Genomic DNA, 16,293 nt, shown 5'->3' with positions numbered 1-16,293 from the left:
TCTTTTTATTCCTCTTGTCGAGGTGGAGTATAGCCAGTGCTGTAGCCAGGGAGATACAACGCTGTATGTGCCTTGCCAGTGTGGACGGGGAGTAAGTTACAGCGCTGTAAAGCCACCACCAGTGCTGTAACTCTCAAGTGTAGCCAATCCCTCAGCATTTGTGTACATATTTACAGTAGAAGATTTCAAGTGTAGATAAGCTACTTATTTACAGCAGAATATTTCAAGTGTGGATAGGCTGATATTGACTAGATAGATCACTGAAGAGGAGATTTGAAAGTGGTGCAAGGAAGAAGTGGCAAAAACAACTGAGTGAAGCAGCAGCTAAGAGCTCAAAGCCAATAATTTCATTTCAAACCATTTACACAAACATACCTTACTCAACAAACCATGCTACAGATAATGAAAACTCCGCAACTGCAACAGGTGATATTTCAATGCCAATACTTGAACATGAGGACAGTAGTCAAGAAGGAGATGTGCCAACAGTAACAGATGCAGCAGAAGATCCCGTGTTCAATCAAGAAACTCAACAGCAACAGGAAGATGTAGATCTTACGCAGCAAGAGCGATTCATGAGTACTACAGGTTTGACTGTGATTGACATTGGAATTATTGACAAGAACAATGCTACTCAAATGCAATCTTTTCTTCAAATTAGTTGTTTTGAAATTCCAAGTAACATTCCACGAGATGATGATAATCATGCTTTTCCTACTCATCTGCTGACAAAAACTCTTCCAGTGGTGAGACCTGCACAAGAAACTGTTTTTCTGTACTCCAGCATAACCAATCTCTCTACTGTGCACTGCTTCATTTTGAACAAAAGTGCTGCAAATGCATCAGTTCTCTCTGATCATCAGGATGGAGCATCAACAGAGATTGGAGGAAGTTGAAAGACCCATACCAACACATGAGAGTTCAACATAATGGTGATCATGCAAATGGAAACTTTCTAGGCATAGTTGAGCTCCTCAGCAAATATGACCTACTTTTATCAGAGCATGTTAAACGTATTTGAGAATCGCAAGAGAGTCAAAAGTGCATGCAAGTCCATTATCTCTCCACACACATACACAAGTTTATTGAGCTATGTGGGTCATTCGTACAAACAACAACAATTCTTGGTGAGATTCGAAATGCCAAGTATTTTGACAAGTACTCTGATACTTGACAAGTATTTTTCAATCATTATTGATGCCGCTTTAGATTGTTCTCACAAGAAACAGACTACAATGGTTATTCGATATGTTAAGGTTGTAGACAGCTCAAAATTTTCAATTGAAGAAAGGTTTATTTTGTTTGATAATTTCACAAGAAATCCTGGAAAAGAAATTGCTGCGCCAGTACTAGCAATTCTGAAGGTTTTAAGTTAGATTTTCAAGTCTGCATTGGTCAAGCCTATGACAATGGACCTAATATGGCTGGGAAGTACAAAGGTGTACAAGCAGTTCTGCTTGAGCATAATTCAAACTGTATTTTTTCCAGCTGTCGAAACCACACACTAACCTTGTAGATGTTGACTGTGCTGAATCATGCAAGGAGGCAATTACTTACTTTGGAACTGTTCAGCAAATGTACAATCTCTTCAGTAGCAGTCCACAAAGATGGGAAATTCTGAAGCAATATCTTCCTGTTTCACTGCACGGGATGTCCAAAACTAGATGGTCTGCATGGATTGATGGTGTTCAACCAGTTGCACAGCATTTGAATTCAATGAGAAAGGCTTTAAATGAGCCTGAATCTCTCAATCGCACTGCACAGACTCGAACTGAACTTCAGTCTATTCAGAAGCACATGTCCAAATTTGAATGCATTCTGATGTCATCTTTGTGGATGAAGCTACTTACAATGATCCACCAAACTAATCTGGTAATTGAAGCACACAATGCTGCACTTGATGTTGAGAGGGATAACAGTGAAAGTCTTATCAAAGACATTCAACAGATTTGAGAACAATGGTATGTGATCCTGACTGAGTCCAAATTAGTAGCACAGAATATTGGCATTTCATCTGAGTTCTCCACCAATCACAAATTACCTACTGAACCCAATGCCGAGAGCATTATAGAGTCAATGTCTTCCTTGTCATCATTGACTCTATTCAATCAGATCTTACACGTCGATTTGAGTCACTGCGACTAATTTGTACCCTTTTCAGGTTTCTTTGACAGTTCAGACTGAGTAATGAAGATCTCCTTCTGCAGCTGAACAATTTCAGCAATGGTGTAACAAAGAAATCTCAAAAGATCTCAGTGGCGAGGTCATCTTCCTCAAACAAATATATTCCAAAAACTTTAAATTGGATTACAAGTCAAAGGAATTGCTTCAAGAAATAGTCGAACTTGGACTTTGGGGTGTTTCCTAATATTACAATTGCATTGCGGATTTTTGTCAGTTGCCTGCATCAGTGGCTTCAGGTGAATGCACCTTCAACATGTTGAAGCAGGTAAAGAACTATCACCGTTCAACTATGGGACAAGAGCATTTGAATGGGCTCACCATGCTTAATATCAGCTGTGACATTGCACGGAAGCTAGATTTTTCCTCAATAATTAGTGCATTTGCACAAAAAAAGGCTAGGAAAACATTTGTTAAATAAAAAAATATTCAAATTATGTCTCACTCTTTTTTTGTGTGCCTTATTTTGTTTTCATGTGTTGTCATTTTTTTTATTTTTATTATGGCTAGGGGCCTCAAAAGCTGGAAGTTGCCCAGGCCTCTCTGGACCTCTGAGAAGGCCTGCATCTGGAGTCCAGTTTTGAGCCTCCCCATAACAGAAAGGATGTGGACAAATTGGAGAGAGTCCAGCAGAGGGCAACGGAAATGATTAGGGGCCTGGGGCACATTACTTATGAGGAGAGGCTGAGGGAAACTGGGCTTATTTAGTCTGCAGAAGAGAAAAAAGTGAGGGGGGATTTGATAGTAGCCTTCAACTACCTGAAGTGGGGTTCCAAAGAGGATGGAGCTAGGCTGTTCTCAGTGGTGGCAGATGACAGAACAAGGAACAATGGTCTCAAGTTGCAGTCGGAGAGGTCTAAGTTGGATATTAGGAAAAAACTATTTCACCAGGAGGGTTGTTAAGCACTGGAATGAGTTACTTAGGGAGGTGGTGGAATCTCCAGCCTTAGAGGTTTTCTAAGGCCTGACCTGACAAAGCCCTGGCTGGGATTATTTAGTTGGGGTTGGTCCTGCTTTGAGCAGGGGGTTAGACTAGATGACTTCCTGAGGTCTCTTCCAACCCTAAACTTCTATGATTCTATGAAGGAATATTTGCCCTTATCTCATACCATTGATGAGCTGAATTAGGCCCTAATCCATCGTCATTGAAATCAATGGGAGCTTTCCTATTAACTTCTGTTGGTGCAAGGTCAGGTCCTGTTAGAGGTTTTTCATCTGAAGCTTCAGTTATTATTGGCAGGATACAAGAGTTGATGCACAAATGGGTTGTGGAATCCCTGAGTGGCAAAACCTCATCCAAATTCTGCTCTCAGTTTCACCAGTGTAAATCTGGAGTAACCTCACTGGCATCACCGGGGTGACTGGTTAACACCAGTGTAACAGAGAGCAGAGTTTTCCCTTACTTCCCCCAATTTGGAACAACACATTTTTTTCTTTTCTTAATTAAAAAAATATAGAAATGACATATTCTTAGTCATCACTAATCCCCAGAAACATCATGGTTTGAGAGAGTTACTTTGGGTCACTGTTATTACTAAGGCAAAGACATTGATATTAAAATTTTGTTTTAAAGGGAAAAAAACAAATGAGTTTTAGCAATAACATGCTTTGGAATAGGACATTTCCTGAGGGAAATAATGACTGGAGGAGGTTAATGGTCTGAGGCAAAGCTTTCAGCAATCAGATCTCCCAACCAGTAATCAATTCCAAGGTAAAGCCTTATGCTTTGATCATTATTTCTGAAGTCAAATTCTGCGTAGTCCTTTTCAATATAATTCTCTCCTCTCACTGGGAACTTGCTATATGGGAACTTGCTGTGCATTTTACTCTTCTATTAAGAGAAGAAGGATGGTCTTGTGGTTATGATACTATGTCTGGGTCCTGTTCCCAGCTGTGGTACATTCTTTCCGTGTGTTATTTTATCATTGTCATTAATAATGTTAGCATTATTACAATCATTTTCATATATATATATAGCATTTGTGCCTAAAGGTTCAACTCAGATTAAGGCCCCATGGTGGTAGGCACTGTACAGACACATAGTAAAAAACATTCCCTGCCCTGGAGAGCTTACAATATATGGCTCAGGTTTGGGAAAACATCCCTGTTCAGGACAGTTCTTATACATGTGCTTAACTTTTAGCGTGTGCTAAAACTACAACTCAGGAATTGAAGACAATAGGATTTAAGCACATGTTTAAAAATTAAGTGCGTGATTAAATGCTGTCCTGAATAAGCAGAACATAAGCCTGTGCTAAATAGAAAAGACAGAAAAATAATGTGTTCCTTTTTCACATCTGAGGACTCTAAATGGACAGGAAATCTGTAGCAGTTCCAGGAATTAAACCAAGATTTCCAGAGTCCCAGTCCAGTGCTTTAACCACCAGGTTGGTGCCCAAGCTGTAAGAGAGTGATATATCTGTATAGGCTGCATTGGCAGGTTCATTGCTGCTACACCCTGTGCCAAATTATGCTCAGTAACTCATTTAAAACTCCTGGTCTAAACCAGTGTAAGAGTTTTATTGATCAGAATTAGATCCCAACATAGATGGGAACTGTTGTAAAGTCTGTAGTTGTCTTCTCCACTGTTTATTCCTATTACTGGGGAGTGCAACTATGACACAGGGTGACTCATGTAATTATTTGCATTTCTGTGGCACTTTTTAGCCATGTGTTTTACAAACATTAACAAATTAATTTTTTTTAATGTTCCTGTGAGGTAGGCAATACAATGATAGATATCATGTTACTAGTATAGAACAGTGTAGTATATCTGTATCAGGTCCCTGATCATGACAAGGTAAACTAGGACCACTGTTTAAACGTTGGTGCCTAACATTTAAACACCCAAATTTGAAATCAGGCCCTTAAGAAGGTGCTTAAACATAAAGGTGCTGACATTGAAGTCACCCAAGTTTGTAAATGTTGGCTGAGATGCTTCCAGAAAACTGAACCTTCTCAGACCAAGCCGAATGCATACGCATTTGATAAAATGGCTGTGCAGTCTCTCCTGACAAGCTGACTCCAGAGATCTGTAACAGATTGCAGATAAGTATTGTTAATGCTATTTTATATACGAAGAAACTGAGGCACATCAAGATTAGGTAACTTGCTGAGGTCTGTGGCGGAGCCATGAGTTGAACCCTGAGTCCCAGTCTTGCACCCTGACTGCTCAACAGACCTTCCCATCTAGTCATGCCCTGACCCAATCCAAAACCCAATGAAGTCAATAAAAGTCTTTTCTTTGACTTGAATGGGCTTTGGATCAGGCCCTTAGGCCAAAATTCAGCTTAACTTTTAGCATTTGCTCACGTCCATCTCTACATACCAGAGATTTTGCTTAAGGCCTACTGCCTTCAACCATACTAAGAAAATGCTCAAAATTAAGTACACTTCCATTTTAACTACTTTGTCACATTTTTCATGTTCACAGGTTCTTCGAAGGCCAGTTTCGTATTGTTTTGTTTCATTTTTACACCACTGTGTTAAAGTATATTTAAAGTATTATTTTTCATGAGGGGATGATGCTTTTGGCCTGTTATATTGAGAAAATTAGACAGTTTATGTAATCCGGGATTGCCCCATTGTGCCATATGCAAACTCATCATCAGACTTCTGGCTTGCTTTCCTGCTAATTGCTAGAGCTGCCTGTCAGCTCCACTGCACAGAAGATACTTCCAGAGCCATGGTTAGGCTAATCTATATATAATAGGCCTGGTTCACCACTGCATTCCAGCATTAGGCTGGATGAACTCCATTATCTTTAGTGCACTGTCATTACATTGGAGTAATTCAGTGGGGAATCAGGTCCAATGTATATAAATACTCATGCATATTTTGAATGTACACTTCTTCTCCTCCCTTGCTTGCTTAGGGGCAGATCATGTCACCATTCTTCATGATGAATAGTAGCTTGGACAGATTGTGGAGGAAGGTATTAAATGAGTGTGGGAGACAGAATGAAGCCCTTGAGTAAAAGGTTATTTGGAGCAGGGACCATGGGTGGAATTCTGGCACAACGTAAGTCAGTGGGAAAATTCTGATTGACATCAGCAAGGTCAAGATTTTACCTCACATCTTTCTGTGAGCAGGGACTCAGCATAATATGGGCACTATCAGAAAACAAATTAATAATAAAATAACAACAATACCCTTGCTCACTTTCACAGCCCCACACAGTCCTACTCAATTAATTACTCCACCACTATTACTTATCCTGATTTCTCACTAAATATCTTGATTTTTCATTTTAAAAGGTAAATTAACAATATGTAATGGCCTTCACATAAAAAGATTCACGCAGCTGGAATTGCTGTAGCATCAGTCAGGAATAATTACAGTATAGACTAAAAGACAGCAGTCAAACAAGCAAACTTTCTTCAGTTGTTTTGATCATAGTGATAGAACCTACAACATTTGAGGGTAGAAGAAAAGGTCAATTTCTTAGTGAAGACATTTGGGGATCAAATGAGAGCAGCTTTCATTGAAATCAGTTAATAGCTCAGAAGGTTTAAGGCCAGAAGGGACCATTACCTCATCTATTCTGACTTCCTTCTGTATATCACAGGCTATTAAATTCCAGTCACTTACCCCATATTGAGCTCAATAACTTATGTTTGGCTTAAGCATATCTTCCAGAAAGGCATCTAGTCTTGATCTGAAGACATCAGAAGATGGAGAATCCACCACTTTCCTTGGTAGTCTGTTCCAGCAATTAATCACTGTCTGTTAAATATATGTCTCTGATTTCTAATTTGAATTTGTCTGGCATTAGCTTCCAGCCACTGGTTCTTGTTATGACTTTCTCTGCTAGATTAACAGCCCTTTAACATTCAGAATTTTCTCCCTGTGAAGGTGCTCATGCACCGTAGTAGCCACCTGTAGACGGGTTGGACTCACCCCCATGGCGCCTCCTGATGGTGCTTCTGGGAATTAGCTCAGTCCAGCGCTTGGAGCGCCCTCTGCAGGCTGGTGATCCACCTGTCCTCTGGCCCCTGTGTCCCTCCCTGGACCCAGTGCCCTTTTTCATGGGGTGCTGCCCCCTAGCAGTAACCCCTTTCTCTTAGGGTCTCCCCTCCTCAGGGAACCCTCACCCTCTATCCCCACCTTGCCTCAGTATTGGCTACTAACAGTCATTGTCTAGCCCCACACTCTGGGGCAGACTGCAGTATCAGCCTACTCATCACAGGCAAAGGGGTTTGGACCTGCTGCCTTGGCCTACTCCTGGGCTACCCTCTGCAACCCCAGTACCTGTTATTAGCCCTCTGCTAGGCCGCAGCCTGGGGCTTTCTAGGCTGGAGCTCCCCAGCTCCTCAGCCTTTCCCCAGCCCTGCTTCACTCAGGTATCTGGTCTCAAGCTCCCTGCAGCTAGGCCCTTCTCTCTCTGAAGGCAGAGAGAGATTGTCCTGGGCTTCTCTGGCTCTTATAAGGCTCTGGGCTCAGTTTGGGGCGTGGCCCCAGCTGCAGCCACTTCCCCAATCAGCCCAGCCTAGAGCAGCAGCTCTCAAGCCCTGCCAGGCTGCTTTTAAACCACTCACAGCAGGAGCAGGGGTCACCCTGCTACACCACCTCTCGGTCTTTTTTCTGATAAGCTTAACAGATCGAGCTCTTTAAATCATTCACTGTAAAGCTCTTTTTGGCCCCCTCTCTAATTTTTCAGGATCCTTTTTAAAATGTGGACACCACAACTGTAGTCAATTCTAGTATTGATTTCACCAATATCATATGCAGAGGTAAAATCATCTTTTTACACCTACTCATTACTCCCCTATTTATACATCCAAGGATTGCTATTAGCCCTTTTTGCCACAACATCACACTGAAAGCTCATGTTGAGTTGTTTGCCTACTATTACTCTTAAATCCTGTTCAGAGTTATTGCTTTCCAGGATTCAGTCCCCAGTCTGCAGGTATCCCCTGCATTATTTGTTCCTAGATTTATAACTTTGCATTGGTTATGTATAAAAGCATTTTGTTTGAATGGGCCCAGATTACCAACCAATCTAGATCACTCTGTGAGACTGCTGAGTCCTCATCATTATTTACCGCTCCACCAATCTTTGTCATCTGCAAATTTTATTAGCAGTGTTTTCATATTTATTTTCAGATCACTAAATGTCAAAAAACATCAGGCCTAGTACTGATCATTTCAGAACCCCCCCAGAAACCACCCAATTTGATGATGGTTCCACATTGACAAATATTTGCGCAGATTTGTTAGTTTGCCAGTTCTTAATTCACTTATTTTGTGCTCTACTGATATTGTAAAGTAATCTTTTTTTTAACTAGAATATGATACAGTACTAAGTCAAACATCTTACGAAAGTCTAAATACTATAATAAACCATCAGCTGACACCTAAATGAGAGCAGCCAAGACCTGAAGGATCAACGGCCTAGAGGGCAAGAACTCAGAGGATTCCATGACGGTTGGGAGGAACCCGAAGGTGGGCGCTACCTTGCTTCAAGTGTGTGGGGGGGAGGCAAAGGGGCCACTGTGGAAGGAAGGACAGTGAGTGCAGTCTCGGACTATTAGAAAGACAAGGTGGATGAGGAAATATCTATTATTGGACCATCTTCTGTTGCTTGTCTCTCTCACCAACAGAAGTTGGTCCAATACAAGATAGTACCTCACCCACCTTGTCTCTCTTCATACAATTTGTCCAATCAAGTAAGTTGTACAATTAAGCATAGACAACAATTTAGCATCCTTGACAGGATAAGCTGCAAACAAATCAGCATAACTTGGCCATGAGTGTCTCTGTATGCAGAGAAGGAGGATTAATAAATGGATCTCAGTAGTGACAGGTGTTAATTACCATCCTGCCATATGATAATGGGATACTAACACTGTTATTCTACAGGATTCAAAGGTAAATATGGGACCAACACTGCATACAAGTTGCATGAAAACATTTGAGCTGCCATCCTGATGCATCTTCTGTAGGTACTAGTGTCCTTCATGAAAACATGAGAAATGAATTAAGGGAACTACTTAACAAAATGCCCTTCTTACAACCAGTTCTTGCTATTCATGTTGTCTTTTATAAATGCAAGAGTTTTTCTGTATGTTTTGTAAAGTCAAAGAGCTGCTATGGCAGTAACTGCAGCTCTTTTACAGTCCCATCACAAGTCTGGATTCATGTTCAATGATGGGCTATACTAGAGGAGGAATAGGAGTAAGCAGGGCTGGCTTTAGCAAGTGCGGGGCCTGATTCGTGGGGCTTGTACTCACTGGGCAGCGCACTGAGTCTTCGGCAGCACTTCAGATTGACACGCTCCGGCCGGGGGAGTGGGTTAGAGGGTTGCTGGGCTCTGGTGGGAGGAGCGGGGCTGCGGGGCTTGCAGAGCTCCGCCCGGGTGCTCTGGTCCGGGCAGCGGGGGCGCAGGCTTACTGCACTCTGGCTGGGCGCGGGGCCCGATTTGGAGGAATCAGCCTAAAGCCGGCCCTGGGAGTAAGGACTCTGCTTCATAGAGTCATAGGGTTGGAAGGGACCTCAGGAGGTCATCTAGTTCAACCCCCTGCTCAAAGCAGGCAGATTTTTACCCCAGTTCCCTAAATGGCCCCCTCAAGGATTGAACTCACACCTCTGGGTTTAGCAGGCCAATGCTCAACCCACTGAGCTATCCCTCCCCCCTTCCCGAAAGGTTCTGCAACGGTCTGTGTGCCTTCCACTCTCATTGGAGTTGAGGACATAGCATTTCACAAGAGATGCATCTATGAATCTAGGCTCGGGGACAGCCTTCCACAGACGTTTCGATGAGACACTCATCTGTGGACCCTGCTGCCAAACTCTGGTGGCTGCCTAGATGGAAGTTAAAAGTCCCATTGTGGGGAGGAGATATGTACTCTTTTTTTTTTTAATTTGTAGCTGTAAGTCCAGCAGGAGGGGGCTGGGAAAGGTTCTGAACTAATACTCTGTAGATATGGAATAGCTTTAGGGATAATGCTGTTTTCCTTATTCTAATAAAGTTCCTTGGTCAGTGAGAGAAGGAAGCTATTCTTTCAGTGATTCTTTCCCACTGTCACATGGTACATTTTGAGAAACAGGGGAAGGTATCCCTGATGTACTGGACAACTTTCTGTCAATAAAACAAATTCTAACCCTGTTGGATTAAGGTTCACTTACTCAGTGGATCTAACAAATACTTATTAAGGCAAAACACTCCGCAAGTAATGAACAATTACTCACAAGTGGGAAGCTTATCATGATCTCATCACAGTCACCTCCTGCACTGGACTATACAGCTTCAACCTGCCTTTGTTACACCAACTTATTTATAACTTCTTTTTGTCTTTTCTTATACATATATATTAGTCTCTCACATCCATGTTAACTCCCCATCTGTACAGGCTTAGTGTTAGTCCAAACCCAGTCTTTTCTAGCTTTTTAGTTACTTTATCTTTTCTTGTTCTCACAAACATGATTACTCTGCAATTTCTTACACATGCACATCACTAAACATGATTATTGTGCAATTTCTTACACATACACAGTTCTATTTATGGTCATGCTGTTAAATGTTATCAGAACAGTCTCTTAAAATCCACAGCAGGCTTCTGTCAGGCCTAAATATGCCTTTGCTCCCAACACTCTGCACCTTGAAGTAGTAGAATCCTCTCTAAAGCTTCATCAAAGCCTGTATTTCATACACATCTCGTCTCTGCCTAACTAAGCTCCAAACCTTCCAAATCAATACAATTAACACCACTGCTAATATGGCTTGCAGTTGCATAATTACAAAGCCCACTGATATCATGCTTATCCAAGAATATTCCCCAGTATTGTATAATAACTCCCAGCATGAGGCATTTCCCAGTGTAGCTATGACACTGATTTTCCAGTCTCCTGTTTTTAGGTCACATGGTAGATACCAGAATGTTAGTGTTATGTGAGAAGGTTTTAATGGTTACCATCAAGCAGCTCATTCAGGAGCCTGATGAAAGCTGATGGGTGCTTTTAAATATCCCTTTACATAATGTGATGTCTGAAAACAATAGATGCACCACCCAAGGCAGGGATGGCCAACCTGTCGCTCTGGAGCCACATGCGGCTCTTCAGAAGTTAACATGCGGCTCCTTGTATAGGCACAAACTCCGGGGCTGGGGCTACAGCAGTGTTTCTCAAACTGGGGTTGCCGCTTGTGTAGGGAAAGCCCCTGGTGGGCGGGCCGGGCCGGTTTGTTTACATGCCCCATCGCAGGTCCAGCAGATCGCAGCTTCCACTGGCCGCAAATTGCCACTGCAGGCTAATGGGAGCTGCTGGAAGTAGCATGGGCTGAGGGACTTACTGGCCGCAACTTCCAGCAGCCCCCATTGGCCTGCAGCGGTGAACCATGGCCACCGGGAGCCGCGATCGGCCGGACCTGCGGACGGGGCAGGTAAACAAATGGGCCCGGCCCGCCAGGGGCTTTCCCCACACAAATGGTGATCCCAGTTTGAGAAACACCAAGCTACAGGCACCAACTTTCCAATGTGCCGGGGGTGCTCACTGCTCAACCCCTGACTCTGCCACAGGCCTGCCCCACTCCATCCCTTCCCGCCCCCTCCCCTGAGTCTGCCATGCCCTCACTCCTCCCCCTCTCCCCCAGAGCCTCCTGCACACCACAAAACAGCTGATCAGGAGGTGTGGGGAGGAAGGGTGAGGCGCTGATCGGCAGCGCTGCTGGTGGATGAGAGGCACTGGGAGCGGGGTCGGGGAGCTGATGGGGGGCTGCTGGTGTATTACTGTGGCTCTTTGGCAATGTACATTGTTAAATTCTGGCTCCTTCTCAGGCTCAGGTTGGCCACCTCTGACCCAAAGCAATGAGCCTTATGGCAAGGCCTGAGCAAAAACTAACCCAGAGAGATGAAAAGAGGTTTCCCTGGGAGTAGTTGAACATGCAGGGGATAGTATGTCAATGATTTTAGAGGTAGTCTGTCTCATGCAGAAGAACCTTGCTGAACAGAGCTTTACTGCAAAGGCATAGATGAATACCAAAGTTAGAAAGGGAGAGTTTCTCATTGTAGCAATTGTAAATTGTACTGAACAAAAGAGCAGTAATTATGGATTTATTTGTGGGACGCAAAACACATACAGTTATGAAATAAATGTAGAGAAAAGGATTAAAGTGTTCAGAATTGATGGCACCTAATCCACATTATGCTTAGACACAAAGTCTGCCGTTATACCTAATTGCAATACGAATCATCACTTATCAAGCCAGAATGAAAGATACAGGTAACATAGAATCAAGTTCCCGTCATCCAGCTGTGCACAGCTTTAGAAAGCTATTAAAAACCAGCTGCAGCTTAGTTGTTCACTCTGAAATCTTTCAGGAAGCAATCACTTTTGACAACTGACTAATCCCTTACAAATTGTTGGTAAATGCTGCTTTACATCATCTCATCTCAGCCTGTAGGGGGGGGAAATGTCTTTTTCAAAGCCTATTTCATGTAGAATTTGTCCATCCCCAGTGCCCACCATTCTGTCCTATGCAGATTTGCCTTCTTCTCCCATCGGCAGCGGAGAAACCTAAGCAATATTGTAAAACCAACAATCTAATCTAATCTAGTTTAATCTATGGCATTTCTAATTAATCCAAATTACATACCCCATTTCAATGCCAGAGTCCTTCCTGATACATGTATACTCAAGTCAATATTTGAATTCAGGTGCAGATTTTGAACATCCCAACAATCAAAGAGAAAAGGTGTGTGAGGTAATATCTTTTATTGAATCAACTGCTGTTGGTGAGAAAGACAAGCTTTTGAATTTGCACACAACTCTTCTTCAAAGATGACCTGTGGGAGAAGAGTTCTGTGGAAGCTCGAAAGCTTGTTTCTTTCACCAAAAGAAGTTGATCCAATAAAAAGATATTACCTCATCCACCTAGGGTTGCCAGTCCTCCAGGATTGGCCTGGACTCTGCAGGAATTAAAGATTAATCTTTCCTTAAAGATTATGTTATGAGATTAAATCTTCAGAAATATGTCCGATCAAAATTGGCAACCCTATGGACCACCTTGTCTTTCTAATATCCTGGGACCAACATGGCTACAACAACACTGCATCCACCAATACAAGGCGGGTTTTGAGTAAAGTCTGTTATGGATTGTTAGTCTCAGCTAGGATATCTGGATTCTGAACTTCCTAAATACCAAAAGTCAAAGAATGTTCAGATTTGGGATTTGGATTTGATCTACACCTATTTCTTAATGCATTATACATATGGAGAAAGACAAAGAAAGAACATCTTATAGAATCTTTATCACAACTGGGAGAAAGGTTCATTTTCCCCAGCTGCCTGGTCTTTCTAACTTTTTCTACTGATGCACCTCCCCACTGCAGGAATTGATTAAAGGATTATCTATTGCATTCCATTCCATGATGATTCTTATAACCATTAAAATGTCAAATTGCTGCTAGCTGTTCTCTTCAGTGAGATTCTGAAAATAAATAAATAAATAAATAAACAACCAGTCTTGTACATTACTTAGGAAGACAGTTTTATGAAGTGATAAAACCTCTTGAGGAAAAATACACCCGTCATATTAGCTAATAATTTCATAAATCTGACATGCTGCACATGGCTATATTTAGCTTCTGATGTACTAGGAAGTGGTGGTTAGATTTCGTTTTTTGGGAGGGGGGAAAGGAGGGACACTTTCTCCTGAGCTCTTCTTCACTGGATAAATTCTGATGTGGGTGATATTTAGGGCTTTCCCTGGCTTTAGTAGTAGCCCATCATAACGAATAAACAAGAGATGAATATAATCATTGGTCCTGATACTGCAGCTGCATCCACACTGACAGTCCCTTGCACCCCCAGGGATGCACTTGAAAGATTGGAGCCTTATAATTACCCAAAGAGATGACTTGTAGCCAACAGTTCATTTGTTCGCACTGGAACATCTTAACACAATCATCAGATTCAGCGCTAATTCAGCCTCGCTGACAGACATGGGGGAAAGCAGGAGTCAGAAAATAATGACATGTCCTTTGCACCTTTGTAAGGGTTTTGGCATTAGCTTTTGGATTGAAAAAATGTGATTTAAGGTTTTGGAGGGCAAGGGGGAAAAATCCCAAGGTCTAAATGTTGACGCATTACATTTTCTCATAAACCAAAAAGTACAGAATGGGTCAGGCTTTAGCGAGTGAGCCCATTACCAGAATTAAAACAAAAATATTAACATTCCAGTGACTGCCCTTTTAAAAGTAGTAAAAATATATTAAAAGAACACAAACTCCATCAGGTTAAGCAACAAACCAATACATATGTATTCACTGTGTAGCAACATAGGATTCCATGTTTGAGAGAGATCCACATTTTCATACCAGATCTAAACCACCAAGAACTTTGGGGGTAAGCTGGATATGAATTCATATCTGATCCTGAACTTCAGTGCTCAGATCCATTTCTTCACACAGGGTAGCTCAGAAATGCACAGGGCCAAATCCACGGCTGAGTAAACGGATTTAACGGCATCAACTTAAATAAGGGAGCAACAGCTTAAATTAATGGCAAATTTCATCCAGGAGAGAGTATAAGGTGAGTATAAGAAATCAATGGCTGGGTCTTGTGTTGTAAAACCACACATATAGCAGCTTCTTTGGGTACTAACATTCTTTATTCAGGCAACACATATATGTCTGCAACAGTTCTGCAAGCCCCCCACTTCCTGAAGTTGACAACAACAAACAAACCAAATCTAGCTGGCCCCACGTTTCCTTGTTTAGCTATCTGCACGCTCCCCTTAGTGGTTGGTTTATTATATATTATAACATTTCTCACATTTTAACTATTTACTACACAACTTACAAAACCAACAAGAATAATTAGTAATGCATTTCAAATAGCAAATAATAATAAAATAAACAGAAACTCAGTCAGTATTACACTCTATAATCTTTCAAATATGTAGGTGGACATTTTCAAATAACGAACATCTAAATTTAAACTCTGCAAAAGGTAATTCTGCCATCACTGTTGCATTTTGGCTCACACCTCTCATTCTGTGATGTGGTAACTTGAACAGTCTGTCCATGGGATCTATCCATACTATCTTATCTTGTGTGAGACTGCTGTCCCTCCAGACTTCCAAAATCTAGTCCTGAACTTAACTGGCCATTCTCCAGGGGCAATTACATTGTTGCTATATTAACATCTCCAAAGTTTACCACACTCCTCCTTTTCAGTTGCTTTGAAATGATGACCTGGGATCCTGATAATACATACCTATCTTGCACACTAAATTCACTGTATTGCTTAAAATAAAGTGTGGGCTCCTGATCAGATTTGGTCTGGAGCTATCCCCTTAGCATAAATTCTCTAACTTTAGTGAGTACTGGATATTTACCAGTTCATGATTCTATCTGTAGTGCTATCACTGGAGTTGTATCAAGATTGTCCATTAGTAACACTCTCTCTTCACTTTTGTGTTTTTCATGTGTCTCTAGTACATGCAACCAGCTTAAAGCATCTGCATTCCGCAACTTCTTCCCAGCTTTGTATACAATGATATATTCATAGGCTCTTCATGTTACTTCCCATTTCTGGAACCTGGGTGATGCCATCTGTGGCACAGCTTTCATCTCATTAAACAATGAAACCAGGGACTTGTGATAGGTGAACATTGTAAACCTATGCCCATATATATATTTGTGAAACTTCTTCATCCCAGTGATAGCAGCTAATCCTTCTCAGTCTATCTGTGAATAGTTATGTTCAGCATAAGACAGAATCCAGGATACAAATCCAAAATTGTTTCTCTGCACCATCTGCCATCCAGTGAGCTAAAATAGCTCCAATTCTATAAGGAATCCATGTCAGTTCTTTGTCAGCTTGACAATGGACTAGGACTTTTGAGGATTGCAGCAATTGTTTAGAATCCTGAAATGCTTGTTCCTGAGCTGACTTCCAGTACCATTTAACTCCCTTTTTAAGTAACATATACAAGGGCATTAGAAGTGTTGACAAGTTTGGCAAAAACTTAACATAGCAATTCAGCAACCCCAAGTGAACCCTCAGCTCTGAAATATTCCTAGGTGCTGGCACATTCCTAATTGCTTTTACTTTATCTCTCACTGGGTGTAGTCCCTGGGCATCCACTTTTGATACCAAGTATATCATTTC

This window comes from Mauremys reevesii, linkage group 4 (genome assembly GCF_016161935.1).
Source record: "Mauremys reevesii isolate NIE-2019 linkage group 4, ASM1616193v1, whole genome shotgun sequence".
NCBI classification, from domain to species: Eukaryota; Metazoa; Chordata; order Testudines; family Geoemydidae; genus Mauremys; species Mauremys reevesii.
Note: the sequence above shows the minus strand (reverse complement) of the source record.